We start from the raw sequence: 20,477 nt of genomic DNA on the forward strand, positions 1-20,477 counted from the left end.
GGCCGCCAGGCTGTCTTTTTTTTGCACAGCTAGTTGCCTCCAGGAGGCCACAAGAGGGAGACAAGGGACTGCAAAATGGAAAATAGGCATCCACCAACTTTACAGACAACTTCTCCTTGCTCCTACAACCTCCATCCTTGCACAGTTTGTTATTCTTCTAGGTAACATAGTAACAAATCCAAATTGCTGCTCTCTTTGTAGGCAAGCAAGGCTTTGTTGCAACTGCAATTCTTACTTCTTCTTGAAATGTAGGGACGACAGTACATTCCATCACATCCATCTAGTGTACACAGGTAGGTCCATTGTGGCGGGCAGGCGAGCGGGCGGGCTGCTTTATTGGCTGTTTGCTGTTCCCCTACTCCACTCCACTATTTGACTGTTGTGCTGCATCAATCAATCAATCAATCAATCAATCAATCAATCAATCAATCAATCAATCAGTGGCTGGCTCAGGTGCAGCTCTTTAACTTACCTAAAAGGGAGGGCGGAGAGAAGACAAGGAAGGTGAATGAGGTGTTCCAATGTGAAATGCCGGAAACACAGAAACACAGACGACACACAACAAGAGGTGGCAATCTATTCATTAATTGCATTTAATCAATGAGCTCATTATCACTCATGCATTGTCCAACAGGTGTTGAAATAATGGGATTAAAAGGGGAGATCCCTTCAGAAAGACAGAAACAATAGCAAAGACAAAAAACACTTTTGGAATATGCTTTTAGTCAACACATAAGGAAAGGGTGCACCGGTCCTGGAAATACTGCAATACCAGGTCAATGCGTGGAGTGGACAGAGCAAGCTCTATTTCCATCTCCCTGTTCTAAAAATCCATTTAATATATGGTCCCCAGATAGGGGACGTATCAGATATTAAACTGATAAGAACAGATACTACACTTGATCTTAGCCAAAAGGCCGAGAAGCGATAACCCGAACGGGCCGCGCGTTGCCCGAGCCTGCCCGATACTGCTGTTCAGCCCTTGCAGCGATTCAGCCTACTTCTAGGCAATTCCATGGGGCCCTGCAGGCTCACACACTCACAGCTACACGGGAGGTGAATAAAGGCCGGAGAGGAAGCCAGACAGGATTTGCTTCTTTTGCTTGCACCACAATGCAGTGCTGAAAGAGGAGGAATCTACATAAAAACGCCTTCCTGGCAACGCCCAAATGCCCTGCTGCCATGCAGATAAACACTGGCAGCGGCAGCAAGTGCATGCCCACAGCCACCCCTTGTTCCTTCACACCTTGTATCAGCTGTAATCCAGTCCAGTCCAGTGCTGCCTGCTGAGCAGCACTGACCAACACTGCCTGGGCCCAGGCTTTTATCTCTGAGGCCCCATTATGATGTCAGAAAGCTGGCTCTGGAATCCTGAGGGCTCCACTATGACACGTGCAAAGTTCCGTCTGAACTTTATATAAGACGGTGAGGCTCAGTCAGTCACTCAGTGTTGCCTGAGAGGGCAACACTGCAACAGCCGGCCGCCAGGCTGTCTTTTTTTTGCACAGCTAGTTGCCTCCAGGAGGCCACAAGAGGGAGACAAGGGACTGCAAAATGGAAAATAGGCATCCACCAACTTTACAGACAACTTCTCCTTGCTCCTACAACCTCCATCCTTGCACAGTTTGTTATTCTTCTAGGTAACATAGTAACAAATCCAAATTGCTGCTCTCTTTGTAGGCAAGCAAGGCTTTGTTGCAACTGCAATTCTTACTTCTTCTTGAAATGTAGGGACGACAGTACATTCCATCACATCCATCTAGTGTACACAGGTAGGTCCATTGTGGCGGGCAGGCGAGCGGGCGGGCTGCTTTATTGGCTGTTTGCTGTTCCCCTACTCCACTCCACTATTTGACTGTTGTGCTGCATCAATCAATCAATCAATCAATCAATCAATCAATCAATCAATCAATCAATCAGTGGCTGGCTCAGGTGCAGCTCTTTAACTTACCTAAAAGGGAGGGCGGAGAGAAGACAAGGAAGGTGAATGAGGTGTTCCAATGTGAAATGCCGGAAACACAGAAACACAGACGACACACAACAAGAGGTGGCAATCTATTCATTAATTGCATTTAATCAATGAGCTCATTATCACTCATGCATTGTCCAACAGGTGTTGAAATAATGGGATTAAAAGGGGAGATCCCTTCAGAAAGACAGAAACAATAGCAAAGACAAAAAACACTTTTGGAATATGCTTTTAGTCAACACATAAGGAAAGGGTGCACCGGTCCTGGAAATACTGCAATACCAGGTCAATGCGTGGAGTGGACAGAGCAAGCTCTATTTCCATCTCCCTGTTCTAAAAATCCATTTAATATATGGTCCCCAGATAGGGGACGTATCAGATATTAAACTGATAAGAACAGATACTACACTTGATCTTAGCCAAAAGGCCGAGAAGCGATAACCCGAACGGGCCGCGCGTTGCCCGAGCCTGCCCGATACTGCTGTTCAGCCCTTGCAGCGATTCAGCCTACTTCTAGGCAATTCCATGGGGCCCTGCAGGCTCACACACTCACAGCTACACGGGAGGTGAATAAAGGCCGGAGAGGAAGCCAGACAGGATTTGCTTCTTTTGCTTGCACCACAATGCAGTGCTGAAAGAGGAGGAATCTACATAAAAACGCCTTCCTGGCAACGCCCAAATGCCCTGCTGCCATGCAGATAAACACTGGCAGCGGCAGCAAGTGCATGCCCACAGCCACCCCTTGTTCCTTCACACCTTGTATCAGCTGTAATCCAGTCCAGTCCAGTGCTGCCTGCTGAGCAGCACTGACCAACACTGCCTGGGCCCAGGCTTTTATCTCTGAGGCCCCATTATGATGTCAGAAAGCTGGCTCTGGAATCCTGAGGGCTCCACTATGACACGTGCAAAGTTCCGTCTGAACTTTATATAAGACGGTGAGGCTCAGTCAGTCACTCAGTGTTGCCTGAGAGGGCAACACTGCAACAGCCGGCCGCCAGGCTGTCTTTTTTTTGCACAGCTAGTTGCCTCCAGGAGGCCACAAGAGGGAGACAAGGGACTGCAAAATGGAAAATAGGCATCCACCAACTTTACAGACAACTTCTCCTTGCTCCTACAACCTCCATCCTTGCACAGTTTGTTATTCTTCTAGGTAACATAGTAACAAATCCAAATTGCTGCTCTCTTTGTAGGCAAGCAAGGCTTTGTTGCAACTGCAATTCTTACTTCTTCTTGAAATGTAGGGACGACAGTACATTCCATCACATCCATCTAGTGTACACAGGTAGGTCCATTGTGGCGGGCAGGCGAGCGGGCGGGCTGCTTTATTGGCTGTTTGCTGTTCCCCTACTCCACTCCACTATTTGACTGTTGTGCTGCATCAATCAATCAATCAATCAATCAATCAATCAATCAGTGGCTGGCTCAGGTGCAGCTCTTTAACTTACCTAAAAGGGAGGGCGGAGAGAAGACAAGGAAGGTGAATGAGGTGTTCCAATGTGAAATGCCGGAAACACAGAAACACAGACGACACACAACAAGAGGTGTCAATCTATTCATTAATTGCATTTAATCAATGAGCTCATTATCACTCATGCATTGTCCAACAGGTGTTGAAATAATGGGATTAAAAGGGGAGATCCCTTCAGAAAGACAGAAACAATAGCAAAGACAAAAAACACTTTTGGAATCTGCTTTTAGTCAACACATAAGGAAAGGGTGCACCGGTCCTGGAAATACTGCAATACCAGGTCAATGCGTGGAGTGGACAGAGCAAGCTCTATTTCCATCTCCCTGTTCTAAAAATCCATTTAATATATGGTCCCCAGATAGGGGACGTATCAGATATTAAACTGATAAGAACAGATACTACACTTGATCTTAGCCAAAAGGCCGAGAAGCGATAACCCGAACGGGCCGCGCGTTGCCCGAGCCTGCCCGATACTGCTGTTCAGCCCTTGCAGCGATTCAGCCTACTTCTAGGCAATTCCATGGGGCCCTGCAGGCTCACACACTCACAGCTACACGGGAGGTGAATAAAGGCCGGAGAGGAAGCCAGACAGGATTTGCTTCTTTTGCTTGCACCACAATGCAGTGCTGAAAGAGGAGGAATCTACATAAAAACGCCTTCCTGGCAACGCCCAAATGCCCTGCTGCCATGCAGATAAACACTGGCAGCGGCAGCAAGTGCATGCCCACAGCCACCCCTTGTTCCTTCACACCTTGTATCAGCTGTAATCCAGTCCAGTGCTGCCTGCTGAGCAGCACTGACCAACACTGCCTGGGCCCAGGCTTTTATCTCTGAGGCCCCATTATGATGTCAGAAAGCTGGCTCTGGAATCCTGAGGGCTCCACTATGACACGTGCAAAGTTCCGTCTGAACTTTATATAAGACGGTGAGGCTCAGTCAGTCACTCAGTGTTGCCTGAGAGGGCAACACTGCAACAGCCGGCCGCCAGGCTGTCTTTTTTTTGCACAGCTAGTTGCCTCCAGGAGGCCACAAGAGGGAGACAAGGGACTGCAAAATGGAAAATAGGCATCCACCAACTTTACAGACAACTTCTCCTTGCTCCTACAACCTCCATCCTTGCACAGTTTGTTATTCTTCTAGGTAACATAGTAACAAATCCAAATTGCTGCTCTCTTTGTAGGCAAGCAAGGCTTTGTTGCAACTGCAATTCTTACTTCTTCTTGAAATGTAGGGACGACAGTACATTCCATCACATCCATCTAGTGTACACAGGTAGGTCCATTGTGGCGGGCAGGCGAGCGGGCGGGCTGCTTTATTGGCTGTTTGCTGTTCCCCTACTCCACTCCACTATTTGACTGTTGTGCTGCATCAATCAATCAATCAATCAATCAATCAATCAATCAATCAATCAATCAATCAATCAATCAGTGGCTGGCTCAGGTGCAGCTCTTTAACTTACCTAAAAGGGAGGGCGGAGAGAAGACAAGGAAGGTGAATGAGGTGTTCCAATGTGAAATGCCGGAAACACAGAAACACAGACGACACACAACAAGAGGTGGCAATCTATTCATTAATTGCATTTAATCAATGAGCTCATTATCACTCATGCATTGTCCAACAGGTGTTGAAATAATGGGATTAAAAGGGGAGATCCCTTCAGAAAGACAGAAACAATAGCAAAGACAAAAAACACTTTTGGAATCTGCTTTTAGTCAACACATAAGGAAAGGGTGCACCGGTCCTGGAAATACTGCAATACCAGGTCAATGCGTGGAGTGGACAGAGCAAGCTCTATTTCCATCTCCCTGTTCTAAAAATCCATTTAATATATGGTCCCCAGATAGGGGACGTATCAGATATTAAACTGATAAGAACAGATACTACACTTGATCTTAGCCAAAAGGCCGAGAAGCGATAACCCGAACGGGCCGCGCGTTGCCCGAGCCTGCCCGATACTGCTGTTCAGCCCTTGCAGCGATTCAGCCTACTTCTAGGCAATTCCATGGGGCCCTGCAGGCTCACACACTCACAGCTACACGGGAGGTGAATAAAGGCCGGAGAGGAAGCCAGACAGGATTTGCTTCTTTTGCTTGCACCACAATGCAGTGCTGAAAGAGGAGGAATCTACATAAAAACGCCTTCCTGGCAACGCCCAAATGCCCTGCTACCATGCAGATAAACACTGGCAGCGGCAGCAAGTGCATGCCCACAGCCACCCCTTGTTCCTTCACACCTTGTATCAGCTGTAATCCAGTCCAGTCCAGTGCTGCCTGCTGAGCAGCACTGACCAACACTGCCTGGGCCCAGGCTTTTATCTCTGAGGCCCCATTATGATGTCAGAAAGCTGGCTCTGGAATCCTGAGGGCTCCACTATGACACGTGCAAAGTTCCGTCTGAACTTTATATAAGACGGTGAGGCTCAGTCAGTCACTCAGTGTTGCCTGAGAGGGCAACACTGCAACAGCCGGCCGCCAGGCTGTCTTTTTTTTGCACAGCTAGTTGCCTCCAGGAGGCCACAAGAGGGAGACAAGGGACTGCAAAATGGAAAATAGGCATCCACCAACTTTACAGACAACTTCTCCTTGCTCCTACAACCTCCATCCTTGCACAGTTTGTTATTCTTCTAGGTAACATAGTAACAAATCCAAATTGCTGCTCTCTTTGTAGGCAAGCAAGGCTTTGTTGCAACTGCAATTCTTACTTCTTCTTGAAATGTAGGGACGACAGTACATTCCATCACATCCATCTAGTGTACACAGGTAGGTCCATTGTGGCGGGCAGGCGAGCGGGCGGGCTGCTTTATTGGCTGTTTGCTGTTCCCCTACTCCACTCCACTATTTGACTGTTGTGCTGCATCAATCAATCAATCAATCAATCAATCAATCAATCAATCAATCAATCAATCAATCAGTGGCTGGCTCAGGTGCAGCTCTTTAACTTACCTAAAAGGGAGGGCGGAGAGAAGACAAGGAAGGTGAATGAGGTGTTCCAATGTGAAATGCCGGAAACACAGAAACACAGACGACACACAACAAGAGGTGGCAATCTATTCATTAATTGCATTTAATCAATGAGCTCATTATCACTCATGCATTGTCCAACAGGTGTTGAAATAATGGGATTAAAAGGGGAGATCCCTTCAGAAAGACAGAAACAATAGCAAAGACAAAAAACACTTTTGGAATCTGCTTTTAGTCAACACATAAGGAAAGGGTGCACCGGTCCTGGAAATACTGCAATACCAGGTCAATGCGTGGAGTGGACAGAGCAAGCTCTATTTCCATCTCCCTGTTCTAAAAATCCATTTAATATATGGTCCCCAGATAGGGGACGTATCAGATATTAAACTGATAAGAACAGATACTACACTTGATCTTAGCCAAAAGGCCGAGAAGCGATAACCCGAACGGGCCGCGCGTTGCCCGAGCCTGCCCGATACTGCTGTTCAGCCCTTGCAGCGATTCAGCCTACTTCTAGGCAATTCCATGGGGCCCTGCAGGCTCACACACTCACAGCTACACGGGAGGTGAATAAAGGCCGGAGAGGAAGCCAGACAGGATTTGCTTCTTTTGCTTGCACCACAATGCAGTGCTGAAAGAGGAGGAATCTACATAAAAACGCCTTCCTGGCAACGCCCAAATGCCCTGCTGCCATGCAGATAAACACTGGCAGCGGCAGCAAGTGCATGCCCACAGCCACCCCTTGTTCCTTCACACCTTGTATCAGCTGTAATCCAGTCCAGTCCAGTGCTGCCTGCTGAGCAGCACTGACCAACACTGCCTGGGCCCAGGCTTTTATCTCTGAGGCCCCATTATGATGTCAGAAAGCTGGCTCTGGAATCCTGAGGGCTCCACTATGACACGTGCAAAGTTCCGTCTGAACTTTATATAAGACGGTGAGGCTCAGTCAGTCACTCAGTGTTGCCTGAGAGGGCAACACTGCAACAGCCGGCCGCCAGGCTGTCTTTTTTTTGCACAGCTAGTTGCCTCCAGGAGGCCACAAGAGGGAGACAAGGGACTGCAAAATGGAAAATAGGCATCCACCAACTTTACAGACAACTTCTCCTTGCTCCTACAACCTCCATCCTTGCACAGTTTGTTATTCTTCTAGGTAACATAGTAACAAATCCAAATTGCTGCTCTCTTTGTAGGCAAGCAAGGCTTTGTTGCAACTGCAATTCTTACTTCTTCTTGAAATGTAGGGACGACAGTACATTCCATCACATCCATCTAGTGTACACAGGTAGGTCCATTGTGGCGGGCAGGCGAGCGGGCGGGCTGCTTTATTGGCTGTTTGCTGTTCCCCTACTCCACTCCACTATTTGACTGTTGTGCTGCATCAATCAATCAATCAATCAATCAATCAATCAATCAATCAATCAGTGGCTGGCTCAGGTGCAGCTCTTTAACTTACCTAAAAGGGAGGGCGGAGAGAAGACAAGGAAGGTGAATGAGGTGTTCCAATGTGAAATGCCGGAAACACAGAAACACAGACGACACACAACAAGAGGTGGCAATCTATTCATTAATTGCATTTAATCAATGAGCTCATTATCACTCATGCATTGTCCAACAGGTGTTGAAATAATGGGATTAAAAGGGGAGATCCCTTCAGAAAGACAGAAACAATAGCAAAGACAAAAAACACTTTTGGAATCTGCTTTTAGTCAACACATAAGGAAAGGGTGCACCGGTCCTGGAAATACTGCAATACCAGGTCAATGCGTGGAGTGGACAGAGCAAGCTCTATTTCCATCTCCCTGTTCTAAAAATCCATTTAATATATGGTCCCCAGATAGGGGACGTATCAGATATTAAACTGATAAGAACAGATACTACACTTGATCTTAGCCAAAAGGCCGAGAAGCGATAACCCGAACGGGCCGCGCGTTGCCCGAGCCTGCCCGATACTGCTGTTCAGCCCTTGCAGCGATTCAGCCTACTTCTAGGCAATTCCATGGGGCCCTGCAGGCTCACACACTCACAGCTACACGGGAGGTGAATAAAGGCCGGAGAGGAAGCCAGACAGGATTTGCTTCTTTTGCTTGCACCACAATGCAGTGCTGAAAGAGGAGGAATCTACATAAAAACGCCTTCCTGGCAACGCCCAAATGCCCTGCTGCCATGCAGATAAACACTGGCAGCGGCAGCAAGTGCATGCCCACAGCCACCCCTTGTTCCTTCACACCTTGTATCAGCTGTAATCCAGTCCAGTCCAGTGCTGCCTGCTGAGCAGCACTGACCAACACTGCCTGGGCCCAGGCTTTTATCTCTGAGGCCCCATTATGATGTCAGAAAGCTGGCTCTGGAATCCTGAGGGCTCCACTATGACACGTGCAAAGTTCCGTCTGAACTTTATATAAGACGGTGAGGCTCAGTCAGTCACTCAGTGTTGCCTGAGAGGGCAACACTGCAACAGCCGGCCGCCAGGCTGTCTTTTTTTTGCACAGCTAGTTGCCTCCAGGAGGCCACAAGAGGGAGACAAGGGACTGCAAAATGGAAAATAGGCATCCACCAACTTTACAGACAACTTCTCCTTGCTCCTACAACCTCCATCCTTGCACAGTTTGTTATTCTTCTAGGTAACATAGTAACAAATCCAAATTGCTGCTCTCTTTGTAGGCAAGCAAGGCTTTGTTGCAACTGCAATTCTTACTTCTTCTTGAAATGTAGGGACGACAGTACATTCCATCACATCCATCTAGTGTACACAGGTAGGTCCATTGTGGCGGGCAGGCGAGCGGGCGGGCTGCTTTATTGGCTGTTTGCTGTTCCCCTACTCCACTCCACTATTTGACTGTTGTGCTGCATCAATCAATCAATCAATCAATCAATCAATCAATCAATCAATCAATCAATCAATCAGTGGCTGGCTCAGGTGCAGCTCTTTAACTTACCTAAAAGGGAGGGCGGAGAGAAGACAAGGAAGGTGAATGAGGTGTTCCAATGTGAAATGCCGGAAACACAGAAACACAGACGACACACAACAAGAGGTGGCAATCTATTCATTAATTGCATTTAATCAATGAGCTCATTATCACTCATGCATTGTCCAACAGGTGTTGAAATAATGGGATTAAAAGGGGAGATCCCTTCAGAAAGACAGAAACAATAGCAAAGACAAAAAACACTTTTGGAATCTGCTTTTAGTCAACACATAAGGAAAGGGTGCACCGGTCCTGGAAATACTGCAATACCAGGTCAATGCGTGGAGTGGACAGAGCAAGCTCTATTTCCATCTCCCTGTTCTAAAAATCCATTTAATATATGGTCCCCAGATAGGGGACGTATCAGATATTAAACTGATAAGAACAGATACTACACTTGATCTTAGCCAAAAGGCCGAGAAGCGATAACCCGAACGGGCCGCGCGTTGCCCGAGCCTGCCCCCGATACTGCTGTTCAGCCCTTGCAGCGATTCAGCCTACTTCTAGGCAATTCCATGGGGCCCTGCAGGCTCACACACTCACAGCTACACGGGAGGTGAATAAAGGCCGGAGAGGAAGCCAGACAGGATTTGCTTCTTTTGCTTGCACCACAATGCAGTGCTGAAAGAGGAGGAATCTACATAAAAACGCCTTCCTGGCAACGCCCAAATGCCCTGCTGCCATGCAGATAAACACTGGCAGCGGCAGCAAGTGCATGCCCACAGCCACCCCTTGTTCCTTCACACCTTGTATCAGCTGTAATCCAGTCCAGTCCAGTGCTGCCTGCTGAGCAGCACTGACCAACACTGCCTGGGCCCAGGCTTTTATCTCTGAGGCCCCATTATGATGTCAGAAAGCTGGCTCTGGAATCCTGAGGGCTCCACTATGACACGTGCAAAGTTCCGTCTGAACTTTATATAAGACGGTGAGGCTCAGTCAGTCACTCAGTGTTGCCTGAGAGGGCAACACTGCAACAGCCGGCCGCCAGGCTGTCTTTTTTTTGCACAGCTAGTTGCCTCCAGGAGGCCACAAGAGGGAGACAAGGGACTGCAAAATGGAAAATAGGCATCCACCAACTTTACAGACAACTTCTCCTTGCTCCTACAACCTCCATCCTTGCACAGTTTGTTATTCTTCTAGGTAACATAGTAACAAATCCAAATTGCTGCTCTCTTTGTAGGCAAGCAAGGCTTTGTTGCAACTGCAATTCTTACTTCTTCTTGAAATGTAGGGACGACAGTACATTCCATCACATCCATCTAGTGTACACAGGTAGGTCCATTGTGGCGGGCAGGCGAGCGGGCGGGCTGCTTTATTGGCTGTTTGCTGTTCCCCTACTCCACTCCACTATTTGACTGTTGTGCTGCATCAATCAATCAATCAATCAATCAATCAATCAATCAATCAATCAATCAATCAAGTGGCTGGCTCAGGTGCAGCTCTTTAACTTACCTAAAAGGGAGGGCGGAGAGAAGACAAGGAAGGTGAATGAGGTGTTCCAATGTGAAATGCCGGAAACACAGAAACACAGACGACACACAACAAGAGGTGGCAATCTATTCATTAATTGCATTTAATCAATGAGCTCATTATCACTCATGCATTGTCCAACAGGTGTTGAAATAATGGGATTAAAAGGGGAGATCCCTTCAGAAAGACAGAAACAATAGCAAAGACAAAAAACACTTTTGGAATCTGCTTTTAGTCAACACATAAGGAAAGGGTGCACCGGTCCTGGAAATACTGCAATACCAGGTCAATGCGTGGAGTGGACAGAGCAAGCTCTATTTCCATCTCCCTGTTCTAAAAATCCATTTAATATATGGTCCCCAGATAGGGGACGTATCAGATATTAAACTGATAAGAACAGATACTACACTTGATCTTAGCCAAAAGGCCGAGAAGCGATAACCCGAACGGGCCGCGCGTTGCCCGAGCCTGCCCGATACTGCTGTTCAGCCCTTGCAGCGATTCAGCCTACTTCTAGGCAATTCCATGGGGCCCTGCAGGCTCACACACTCACAGCTACACGGGAGGTGAATAAAGGCCGGAGAGGAAGCCAGACAGGATTTGCTTCTTTTGCTTGCACCACAATGCAGTGCTGAAAGAGGAGGAATCTACATAAAAACGCCTTCCTGGCAACGCCCAAATGCCCTGCTGCCATGCAGATAAACACTGGCAGCGGCAGCAAGTGCATGCCCACAGCCACCCCTTGTTCCTTCACACCTTGTATCAGCTGTAATCCAGTCCAGTCCAGTGCTGCCTGCTGAGCAGCACTGACCAACACTGCCTGGGCCCAGGCTTTTATCTCTGAGGCCCCATTATGATGTCAGAAAGCTGGCTCTGGAATCCTGAGGGCTCCACTATGACACGTGCAAAGTTCCGTCTGAACTTTATATAAGACGGTGAGGCTCAGTCAGTCACTCAGTGTTGCCTGAGAGGGCAACACTGCAACAGCCGGCCGCCAGGCTGTCTTTTTTTTGCACAGCTAGTTGCCTCCAGGAGGCCACAAGAGGGAGACAAGGGACTGCAAAATGGAAAATAGGCATCCACCAACTTTACAGACAACTTCTCCTTGCTCCTACAACCTCCATCCTTGCACAGTTTGTTATTCTTCTAGGTAACATAGTAACAAATCCAAATTGCTGCTCTCTTTGTAGGCAAGCAAGGCTTTGTTGCAACTGCAATTCTTACTTCTTCTTGAAATGTAGGGACGACAGTACATTCCATCACATCCATCTAGTGTACACAGGTAGGTCCATTGTGGCGGGCAGGCGAGCGGGCGGGCTGCTTTATTGGCTGTTTGCTGTTCCCCTACTCCACTCCACTATTTGACTGTTGTGCTGCATCAATCAATCAATCAATCAATCAATCAATCAATCAATCAATCAATCAATCAATCAATCAATCAATCAGTGGCTGGCTCAGGTGCAGCTCTTTAACTTACCTAAAAGGGAGGGCGGAGAGAAGACAAGGAAGGTGAATGAGGTGTTCCAATGTGAAATGCCGGAAACACAGAAACACAGACGACACACAACAAGAGGTGGCAATCTATTCATTAATTGCATTTAATCAATGAGCTCATTATCACTCATGCATTGTCCAACAGGTGTTGAAATAATGGGATTAAAAGGGGAGATCCCTTCAGAAAGACAGAAACAATAGCAAAGACAAAAAACACTTTTGGAATCTGCTTTTAGTCAACACATAAGGAAAGGGTGCACCGGTCCTGGAAATACTGCAATACCAGGTCAATGCGTGGAGTGGACAGAGCAAGCTCTATTTCCATCTCCCTGTTCTAAAAATCCATTTAATATATGGTCCCCAGATAGGGGACGTATCAGATATTAAACTGATAAGAACAGATACTACACTTGATCTTAGCCAAAAGGCCGAGAAGCGATAACCCGAACGGGCCGCGCGTTGCCCGAGCCTGCCCGATACTGCTGTTCAGCCCTTGCAGCGATTCAGCCTACTTCTAGGCAATTCCATGGGGCCCTGCAGGCTCACACACTCACAGCTACACGGGAGGTGAATAAAGGCCGGAGAGGAAGCCAGACAGGATTTGCTTCTTTTGCTTGCACCACAATGCAGTGCTGAAAGAGGAGGAATCTACATAAAAACGCCTTCCTGGCAACGCCCAAATGCCCTGCTGCCATGCAGATAAACACTGGCAGCGGCAGCAAGTGCATGCCCACAGCCACCCCTTGTTCCTTCACACCTTGTATCAGCTGTAATCCAGTCCAGTCCAGTGCTGCCTGCTGAGCAGCACTGACCAACACTGCCTGGGCCCAGGCTTTTATCTCTGAGGCCCCATTATGATGTCAGAAAGCTGGCTCTGGAATCCTGAGGGCTCCACTATGACACGTGCAAAGTTCCGTCTGAACTTTATATAAGACGGTGAGGCTCAGTCAGTCACTCAGTGTTGCCTGAGAGGGCAACACTGCAACAGCCGGCCGCCAGGCTGTCTTTTTTTTGCACAGCTAGTTGCCTCCAGGAGGCCACAAGAGGGAGACAAGGGACTGCAAAATGGAAAATAGGCATCCACCAACTTTACAGACAACTTCTCCTTGCTCCTACAACCTCCATCCTTGCACAGTTTGTTATTCTTCTAGGTAACATAGTAACAAATCCAAATTTCTGCTCTCTTTGTAGGCAAGCAAGGCTTTGTTGCAACTGCAATTCTTACTTCTTCTTGAAATGTAGGGACGACAGTACATTCCATCACATCCATCTAGTGTACACAGGTAGGTCCATTGTGGCGGGCAGGCGAGCGGGCGGGCTGCTTTATTGGCTGTTTGCTGTTCCCCTACTCCACTCCACTATTTGACTGTTGTGCTGCATCAATCAATCAATCAATCAATCAATCAATCAATCAATCAATCAATCAATCAATCAATCAGTGGCTGGCTCAGGTGCAGCTCTTTAACTTACCTAAAAGGGAGGGCGGAGAGAAGACAAGGAAGGTGAATGAGGTGTTCCAATGTGAAATGCCGGAAACACAGAAACACAGACGACACACAACAAGAGGTGGCAATCTATTCATTAATTGCATTTAATCAATGAGCTCATTATCACTCATGCATTGTCCAACAGGTGTTGAAATAATGGGATTAAAAGGGGAGATCCCTTCAGAAAGACAGAAACAATAGCAAAGACAAAAAACACTTTTGGAATCTGCTTTTAGTCAACACATAAGGAAAGGGTGCACCGGTCCTGGAAATACTGCAATACCAGGTCAATGCGTGGAGTGGACAGAGCAAGCTCTATTTCCATCTCCCTGTTCTAAAAATCCATTTAATATATGGTCCCCAGATAGGGGACGTATCAGATATTAAACTGATAAGAACAGATACTACACTTGATCTTAGCCAAAAGGCCGAGAAGCGATAACCCGAACGGGCCGCGCGTTGCCCGAGCCTGCCCGATACTGCTGTTCAGCCCTTGCAGCGATTCAGCCTACTTCTAGGCAATTCCATGGGGCCCTGCAGGCTCACACACTCACAGCTACACGGGAGGTGAATAAAGGCCAGAGAGGAAGCCAGACAGGATTTGCTTCTTTTGCTTGCACCACAATGCAGTGCTGAAAGAGGAGGAATCTACATAAAAACGCCTTCCTGGCAACGCCCAAATGCCCTGCTGCCATGCAGATAAACACTGGCAGCGGCAGCAAGTGCATGCCCACAGCCACCCCTTGTTCCTTCACACCTTGTATCAGCTGTAATCCAGTCCAGTCCAGTGCTGCCTGCTGAGCAGCACTGACCTGCCTGGGCCCAGGCTTTTATCTCTGAGGCCCCATTATGATGTCAGAAAGCTGGCTCTGGAATCCTGAGGGCTCCACTATGACACGTGCAAAGTTCCGTCTGAACTTTATATAAGACGGTGAGGCTCAGTCAGTCACTCAGTGTTGCCTGAGAGGGCAACACTGCAACAGCCGGCCGCCAGGCTGTCTTTTTTTTGCACAGCTAGTTGCCTCCAGGAGGCCACAAGAGGGAGACAAGGGACTGCAAAATGGAAAATAGGCATCCACCAACTTTACAGACAACTTCTCCTTGCTCCTACAACCTCCATCCTTGCACAGTTTGTTATTCTTCTAGGTAACATAGTAACAAATCCAAATTGCTGCTCTCTTTGTAGGCAAGCAAGGCTTTGTTGCAACTGCAATTCTTACTTCTTCTTGAAATGTAGGGACGACAGTACATTCCATCACATCCATCTAGTGTACACAGGTAGGTCCATTGTGGCGGGCAGGCGAGCGGGCGGGCTGCTTTATTGGCTGTTTGCTGTTCCCCTACTCCACTCCACTATTTGACTGTTGTGCTGCATCAATCAATCAATCAATCAATCAATCAATCAATCAATCAATCAATCAATCAATCAGTGGCTGGCTCAGGTGCAGCTCTTTAACTTACCTAAAAGGGAGGGCGGAGAGAAGACAAGGAAGGTGAATGAGGTGTTCCAATGTGAAATGCCGGAAACACAGAAACACAGACGACACAACAAGAGGTGGCAATCTATTCATTAATTGCATTTAATCAATGAGCTCATTATCACTCATGCATTGTCCAACAGGTGTTGAAATAATGGGATTAAAAGGGGAGATCCCTTCAGAAAGACAGAAACAATAGCAAAGACAAAAAACACTTTTGGAATCTGCTTTTAGTCAACACATAAGGAAAGGGTGCACCGGTCCTGGAAATACTGCAATACCAGGTCAATGCGTGGAGTGGACAGAGCAAGCTCTATTTCCATCTCCCTGTTCTAAAAATCCATTTAATATATGGTCCCCAGATAGGGGACGTATCAGATATTAAACTGATAAGAACAGATACTACACTTGATCTTAGCCAAAAGGCCGAGAAGCGATAACCCGAACGGGCCGCGCGTTGCCCGAGCCTGCCCGATACTGCTGTTCAGCCCTTGCAGCGATTCAGCCTACTTCTAGGCAATTCCATGGGGCCCTGCAGGCTCACACACTCACAGCTACACGGGAGGTGAATAAAGGCCGGAGAGGAAGCCAGACAGGATTTGCTTCTTTTGCTTGCACCACAATGCAGTGCTGAAAGAGGAGGAATCTACATAAAAACGCCTTCCTGGCAACGCCCAAATGCCCTGCTGCCATGCAGATAAACACTGGCAGCGGCAGCAAGTGCATGCCCACAGCCACCCCTTGTTCCTTCACACCTTGTATCAGCTGTAATCCAGTCCAGTCCAGTGCTGCCTGCTGAGCAGCACTGACCAACACTGCCTGGGCCCAGGCTTTTATCTCTGAGGCCCCATTATGATGTCAGAAAGCTGGCTCTGGAATCCTGAGGGCTCCACTATGACACGTGCAAAGTTCCGTCTGAACTTTATATAAGACGGTGAGGCTCAGTCAGTCACTCAGTGTTGCCTGAGAGGGCAACACTGCAACAGCCGGCCGCCAGGCTGTCTTTTTTTTGCACAGCTAGTTGCCTCCAGGAGGCCACAAGAGGGAGACAAGGGACTGCAAAATGGAAAATAGGCATCCACCAACTTTACAGACAACTTCTCCTTGCTCCTACAACCTCCATCCTTGCACAGTTTGTTATTCTTCTAGGTAACATAGTAACAAATCCAAATTGCTGCTCTCTTTGTAGGCAAGCAAGGCTTTGTTGCAACTGCAATTCTTACTTCTTCTTGAAATGTAGGGACGACAGTACATTCCATCACATCCATCTAGTGTACACAGGTAGGTCCATTGTGGCGGGCAGGCGAGCGGGCGGGCTGCTTTATTGGCTGTTTGCTGTTCCCCTACTCCACTCCACTATTTGACTGTTGTGCTGCATCAATCAATCAATCAATCAATCAATCAATCAATCAATCAATCAATCAATCAATCAGTGGCTGGCTCAGGTGCAGCTCTTTAACTTACCTAAAAGGGAGGGCGGAGAGAAGACAAGGAAGGTGAATGAGGTGTTCCAATGTGAAATGCCGGAAACACAGAAACACAGACGACACACAACAAGAGGTGGCAATCTATTCATTAATTGCATTTAATCAATGAGCTCATTATCACTCATGCATTGTCCAACAGGTGTTGAAATAATGGGATTAAAAGGGGAGATCCCTTCAGAAAGACAGAAACAATAGCAAAGACAAAAAACACTTTTGGAATCTGCTTTTAGTCAACACATAAGGAAAGGGTGCACCGGTCCTGGAAATACTGCAATACCAGGTCAATGCGTGGAGTGGACAGAGCAAGCTCTATTTCCATCTCCCTGTTCTAAAAATCCATTTAATATATGGTCCCCAGATAGGGGACGTATCAGATATTAAACTGATAAGAACAGATACTACACTTGATCTTAGCCAAAAGGCCGAGAAGCGATAACCCGAACGGGCCGCGCGTTGCCCGAGCCTGCCCGATACTGCTGTTCAGCCCTTGCAGCGATTCAGCCTACTTCTAGGCAATTCCATGGGGCCCTGCAGGCTCACACACTCACAGCTACACGGGAGGTGAATAAAGGCCGGAGAGGAAGCCAGACAGGATTTGCTTCTTTTGCTTGCACCACAATGCAGTGCTGAAAGAGGAGGAATCTACATAAAAACGCCTTCCTGGCAACGCCCAAATGCCCTGCTGCCATGCAGATAAACACTGGCAGCGGCAGCAAGTGCATGCCCACAGCCACCCCTTGTTCCTTCACACCTTGTATCAGCTGTAATCCAGTCCAGTCCAGTGCTGCCTGCTGAGCAGCACTGACCAACACTGCCTGGGCCCAGGCTTTTATCTCTGAGGCCCCATTATGATGTCAGAAAGCTGGCTCTGGAATCCTGAGGGCTCCACTATGACACGTGCAAAGTTCCGTCTGAACTTTATATAAGACGGTGAGGCTCAGTCAGTCACTCAGTGTTGCCTGAGAGGGCAACACTGCAACAGCCGGCCGCCAGGTTGCCTCCAGGAGGCCACAAGAGGGAGACAAGGGACTGCAAAATGGAAAATAGGCATCCACCAACTTTACAGACAACTTCTCCTTGCTCCTACAACCTCCATCCTTGCACAGTTTGTTATTCTTCTAGGTAACATAGTAACAAATCCAAATTGCTGCTCTCTTTGTAGGCAAGCAAGGCTTTGTTGCAACTGCAATTCTTACTTCTTCTTGAAATGTAGGGACGACAGTACATTCCATCACATCCATCTAGTGTACACAGGTAGGTCCATTGTGGCGGGCAGGCGAGCGGGCGGGCTGCTTTATTGGCTGTTTGCTGTTCCCCTACTCCACTCCACTATTTGACTGTTGTGCTGCATCAATCAATCAATCAATCAATCAATCAATCAATCAATCAATCAATCAATCAATCAATCAGTGGCTGGCTCAGGTGCAGCTCTTTAACTTACCTAAAAGGGAGGGCGGAGAGAAGACAAGGAAGGTGAATGAGGTGTTCCAATGTGAAATGCCGGAAACACAGAAACACAGACGACACACAACAAGAGGTGGCAATCTATTCATTAATTGCATTTAATCAATGAGCTCATTATCACTCATGCATTGTCCAACAGGTGTTGAAATAATGGGATTAAAAGGGGAGATCCCTTCAGAAAGACAGAAACAATAGCAAAGACAAAAAACACTTTTGGAATCTGCTTTTAGTCAACACATAAGGAAAGGGTGCACCGGTCCTGGAAATACTGCAATACCAGGTCAATGCGTGGAGTGGACAGAGCAAGCTCTATTTCCATCTCCCTGTTCTAAAAATCCATTTAATATATGGTCCCCAGATAGGGGACGTATCAGATATTAAACTGATAAGAACAGATACTACACTTGATCTTAGCCAAAAGGCCGAGAAGCGATAACCCGAACGGGCCGCGCGTTGCCCGAGCCTGCCCGATACTGCTGTTCAGCCCTTGCAGCGATTCAGCCTACTTCTAGGCAATTCCATGGGGCCCTGCAGGCTCACACACTCACAGCTACACGGGAGGTGAATAAAGGCCGGAGAGGAAGCCAGACAGGATTTGCTTCTTTTGCTTGCACCACAATGCAGTGCTGAAAGAGGAGGAATCTACATAAAAACGCCTTCCTGGCAACGCCCAAATGCCCTGCTGCCATGCAGATAAACACTGGCAGCGGCAGCAAGTGCATGCCCACAGCCACCCCTTGTTCCTTCACACCTTGTATCAGCTGTAATCCAGTCCAGTCCAGTGCTGCCTGCTGAGCAGCACTGACCAACACTGCCTGGGCCCAGGCTTTTATCTCTGAGGCCCCATTATGATGTCAGAAAGCTGGCTCTGGAATCCTGAGGGCTCCACTATGACACGTGCAAAGTTCCGTCTGAACTTTATATAAGACGGTGAGGCTCAGTCAGTCACTCAGTGTTGCCTGAGAGGGCAACACTGCAACAGCCGGCCGCCAGGCTGTCTTTTTTTTGCACAGCTAGTTGCCTCCAGGAGGCCACAAGAGGGAGACAAGGGACTGCAAAATGGAAAATAGGCATCCACCAACTTTACAGACAACTTCTCCTTGCTCCTACAACCTCCATCCTTGCACAGTTTGTTATTCTTCTAGGTAACATAGTAACAAATCCAAATTGCTGCTCTCTTTGTAGGCAAGCAAGGCTTTGTTGCAACTGCAATTCTTACTTCTTCTTGAAATGTAGGGACGACAGTACATTCCATCACATCCATCTAGTGTACACAGGTAGGTCCATTGTGGCGGGCAGGCGAGCGGGCGGGCTGCTTTATTGGCTGTTTGCTGTTCCCCTACTCCACTCCACTATTTGACTGTTGTGCTGCATCAATCAATCAATCAATCAATCAATCAATCAATCAATCAATCAATCAATCAATCAATCAGTGGCTGGCTCAGGTGCAGCTCTTTAACTTACCTAAAAGGGAGGGCGGAGAGAAGACAAGGAAGGTGAATGAGGTGTTCCAATGTGAAATGCCGGAAACACAGAAACACAGACGACACACAACAAGAGGTGGCAATCTATTCATTAATTGCATTTAATCAATGAGCTCATTATCACTCATGCATTGTCCAACAGGTGTTGAAATAATGGGATTAAAAGGGGAGATCCCTTCAGAAAGACAGAAACAATAGCAAAGACAAAAAACACTTTTGGAATCTGCTTTTAGTCAACACATAAGGAAAGGGTGCACCGGTCCTGGAAATACTGCAATACCAGGTCAATGCGTGGAGTGGACAGAGCAAGCTCTATTTCCATCTCCCTGTTCTAAAAATCCATTTAATATATGGTCCCCAGATAGGGGACGTATCAGATATTAAACTGATAAGAACAGATACTACACTTGATCTTAGCCAAAAGGCCGAGAAGCGATAACCCGAACGGGCCGCGCGTTGCCCGAGCCTGCCCGATACTGCTGTTCAGCCCTTGCAGCGATTCAGCCTACTTCTAGGCAATTCCATGGGGCCCTGCAGGCTCACACACTCACAGCTACACGGGAGGTGAATAAAGGCCAGAGAGGAAGCCAGACAGGATTTGCTTCTTTTGCTTGCACCACAATGCAGTGCTGAAAGAGGAGGAATCTACATAAAAACGCCTTCCTGGCAACGCCCAAATGCCCTGCTGCCATGCAGATAAACACTGGCAGCGGCAGCAAGTGCATGCCCACAGCCACCCCTTGTTCCTTC

The 20,477-nt window shown here is 47.7% G+C and overlaps 14 non-coding genes across 14 annotated transcripts; all 14 read right to left on the reverse strand.

Annotated features, from left to right (window-relative positions):
* Positions 1–738: 738 nt before the first annotated feature.
* On the reverse strand, positions 739–929 carry LOC142688849 (U2 spliceosomal RNA). Its single transcript, XR_012857892.1, has one exon. It is a non-coding gene; the product is annotated as a U2 spliceosomal RNA (small nuclear RNA).
* Positions 930–2,217: 1,288 nt separating this feature from the next.
* On the reverse strand, positions 2,218–2,408 carry LOC142688850 (U2 spliceosomal RNA). The gene has a single exon (XR_012857893.1). It is a non-coding gene; the product is annotated as a U2 spliceosomal RNA (small nuclear RNA).
* A 1,272-nt stretch (positions 2,409–3,680) lies between these two features.
* Positions 3,681–3,871, reverse strand: LOC142688851 (U2 spliceosomal RNA). The gene has a single exon (XR_012857894.1). It is a non-coding gene; the product is annotated as a U2 spliceosomal RNA (small nuclear RNA).
* Positions 3,872–5,162: 1,291 nt separating this feature from the next.
* Positions 5,163–5,353, reverse strand: LOC142688852 (U2 spliceosomal RNA). Its single transcript, XR_012857895.1, has one exon. It is a non-coding gene; the product is annotated as a U2 spliceosomal RNA (small nuclear RNA).
* A 1,292-nt stretch (positions 5,354–6,645) lies between these two features.
* LOC142688853 (U2 spliceosomal RNA) lies at positions 6,646–6,836 on the reverse strand. Its single transcript, XR_012857896.1, has one exon. It is a non-coding gene; the product is annotated as a U2 spliceosomal RNA (small nuclear RNA).
* Positions 6,837–8,116: 1,280 nt separating this feature from the next.
* LOC142688854 (U2 spliceosomal RNA) lies at positions 8,117–8,307 on the reverse strand. The gene has a single exon (XR_012857897.1). It is a non-coding gene; the product is annotated as a U2 spliceosomal RNA (small nuclear RNA).
* Positions 8,308–9,599: 1,292 nt separating this feature from the next.
* LOC142688855 (U2 spliceosomal RNA) lies at positions 9,600–9,790 on the reverse strand. Its single transcript, XR_012857898.1, has one exon. It is a non-coding gene; the product is annotated as a U2 spliceosomal RNA (small nuclear RNA).
* Positions 9,791–11,081: 1,291 nt separating this feature from the next.
* On the reverse strand, positions 11,082–11,272 carry LOC142688857 (U2 spliceosomal RNA). The gene has a single exon (XR_012857899.1). It is a non-coding gene; the product is annotated as a U2 spliceosomal RNA (small nuclear RNA).
* A 1,304-nt stretch (positions 11,273–12,576) lies between these two features.
* On the reverse strand, positions 12,577–12,767 carry LOC142688859 (U2 spliceosomal RNA). Its single transcript, XR_012857901.1, has one exon. It is a non-coding gene; the product is annotated as a U2 spliceosomal RNA (small nuclear RNA).
* Positions 12,768–14,063: 1,296 nt separating this feature from the next.
* Positions 14,064–14,254, reverse strand: LOC142688860 (U2 spliceosomal RNA). Its single transcript, XR_012857902.1, has one exon. It is a non-coding gene; the product is annotated as a U2 spliceosomal RNA (small nuclear RNA).
* A 1,285-nt stretch (positions 14,255–15,539) lies between these two features.
* On the reverse strand, positions 15,540–15,730 carry LOC142688861 (U2 spliceosomal RNA). The gene has a single exon (XR_012857903.1). It is a non-coding gene; the product is annotated as a U2 spliceosomal RNA (small nuclear RNA).
* A 1,292-nt stretch (positions 15,731–17,022) lies between these two features.
* LOC142688862 (U2 spliceosomal RNA) lies at positions 17,023–17,213 on the reverse strand. Its single transcript, XR_012857904.1, has one exon. It is a non-coding gene; the product is annotated as a U2 spliceosomal RNA (small nuclear RNA).
* Positions 17,214–18,486: 1,273 nt separating this feature from the next.
* LOC142688863 (U2 spliceosomal RNA) lies at positions 18,487–18,677 on the reverse strand. The gene has a single exon (XR_012857905.1). It is a non-coding gene; the product is annotated as a U2 spliceosomal RNA (small nuclear RNA).
* A 1,296-nt stretch (positions 18,678–19,973) lies between these two features.
* Positions 19,974–20,164, reverse strand: LOC142688864 (U2 spliceosomal RNA). Its single transcript, XR_012857906.1, has one exon. It is a non-coding gene; the product is annotated as a U2 spliceosomal RNA (small nuclear RNA).
* Positions 20,165–20,477: the final 313 nt, after the last annotated feature.

Source organism: Rhinoderma darwinii (genome assembly GCF_050947455.1).
Source record: "Rhinoderma darwinii isolate aRhiDar2 chromosome 5 unlocalized genomic scaffold, aRhiDar2.hap1 SUPER_5_unloc_27, whole genome shotgun sequence".
Classification (NCBI taxonomy): Eukaryota; Metazoa; Chordata; class Amphibia; order Anura; family Rhinodermatidae; genus Rhinoderma; species Rhinoderma darwinii.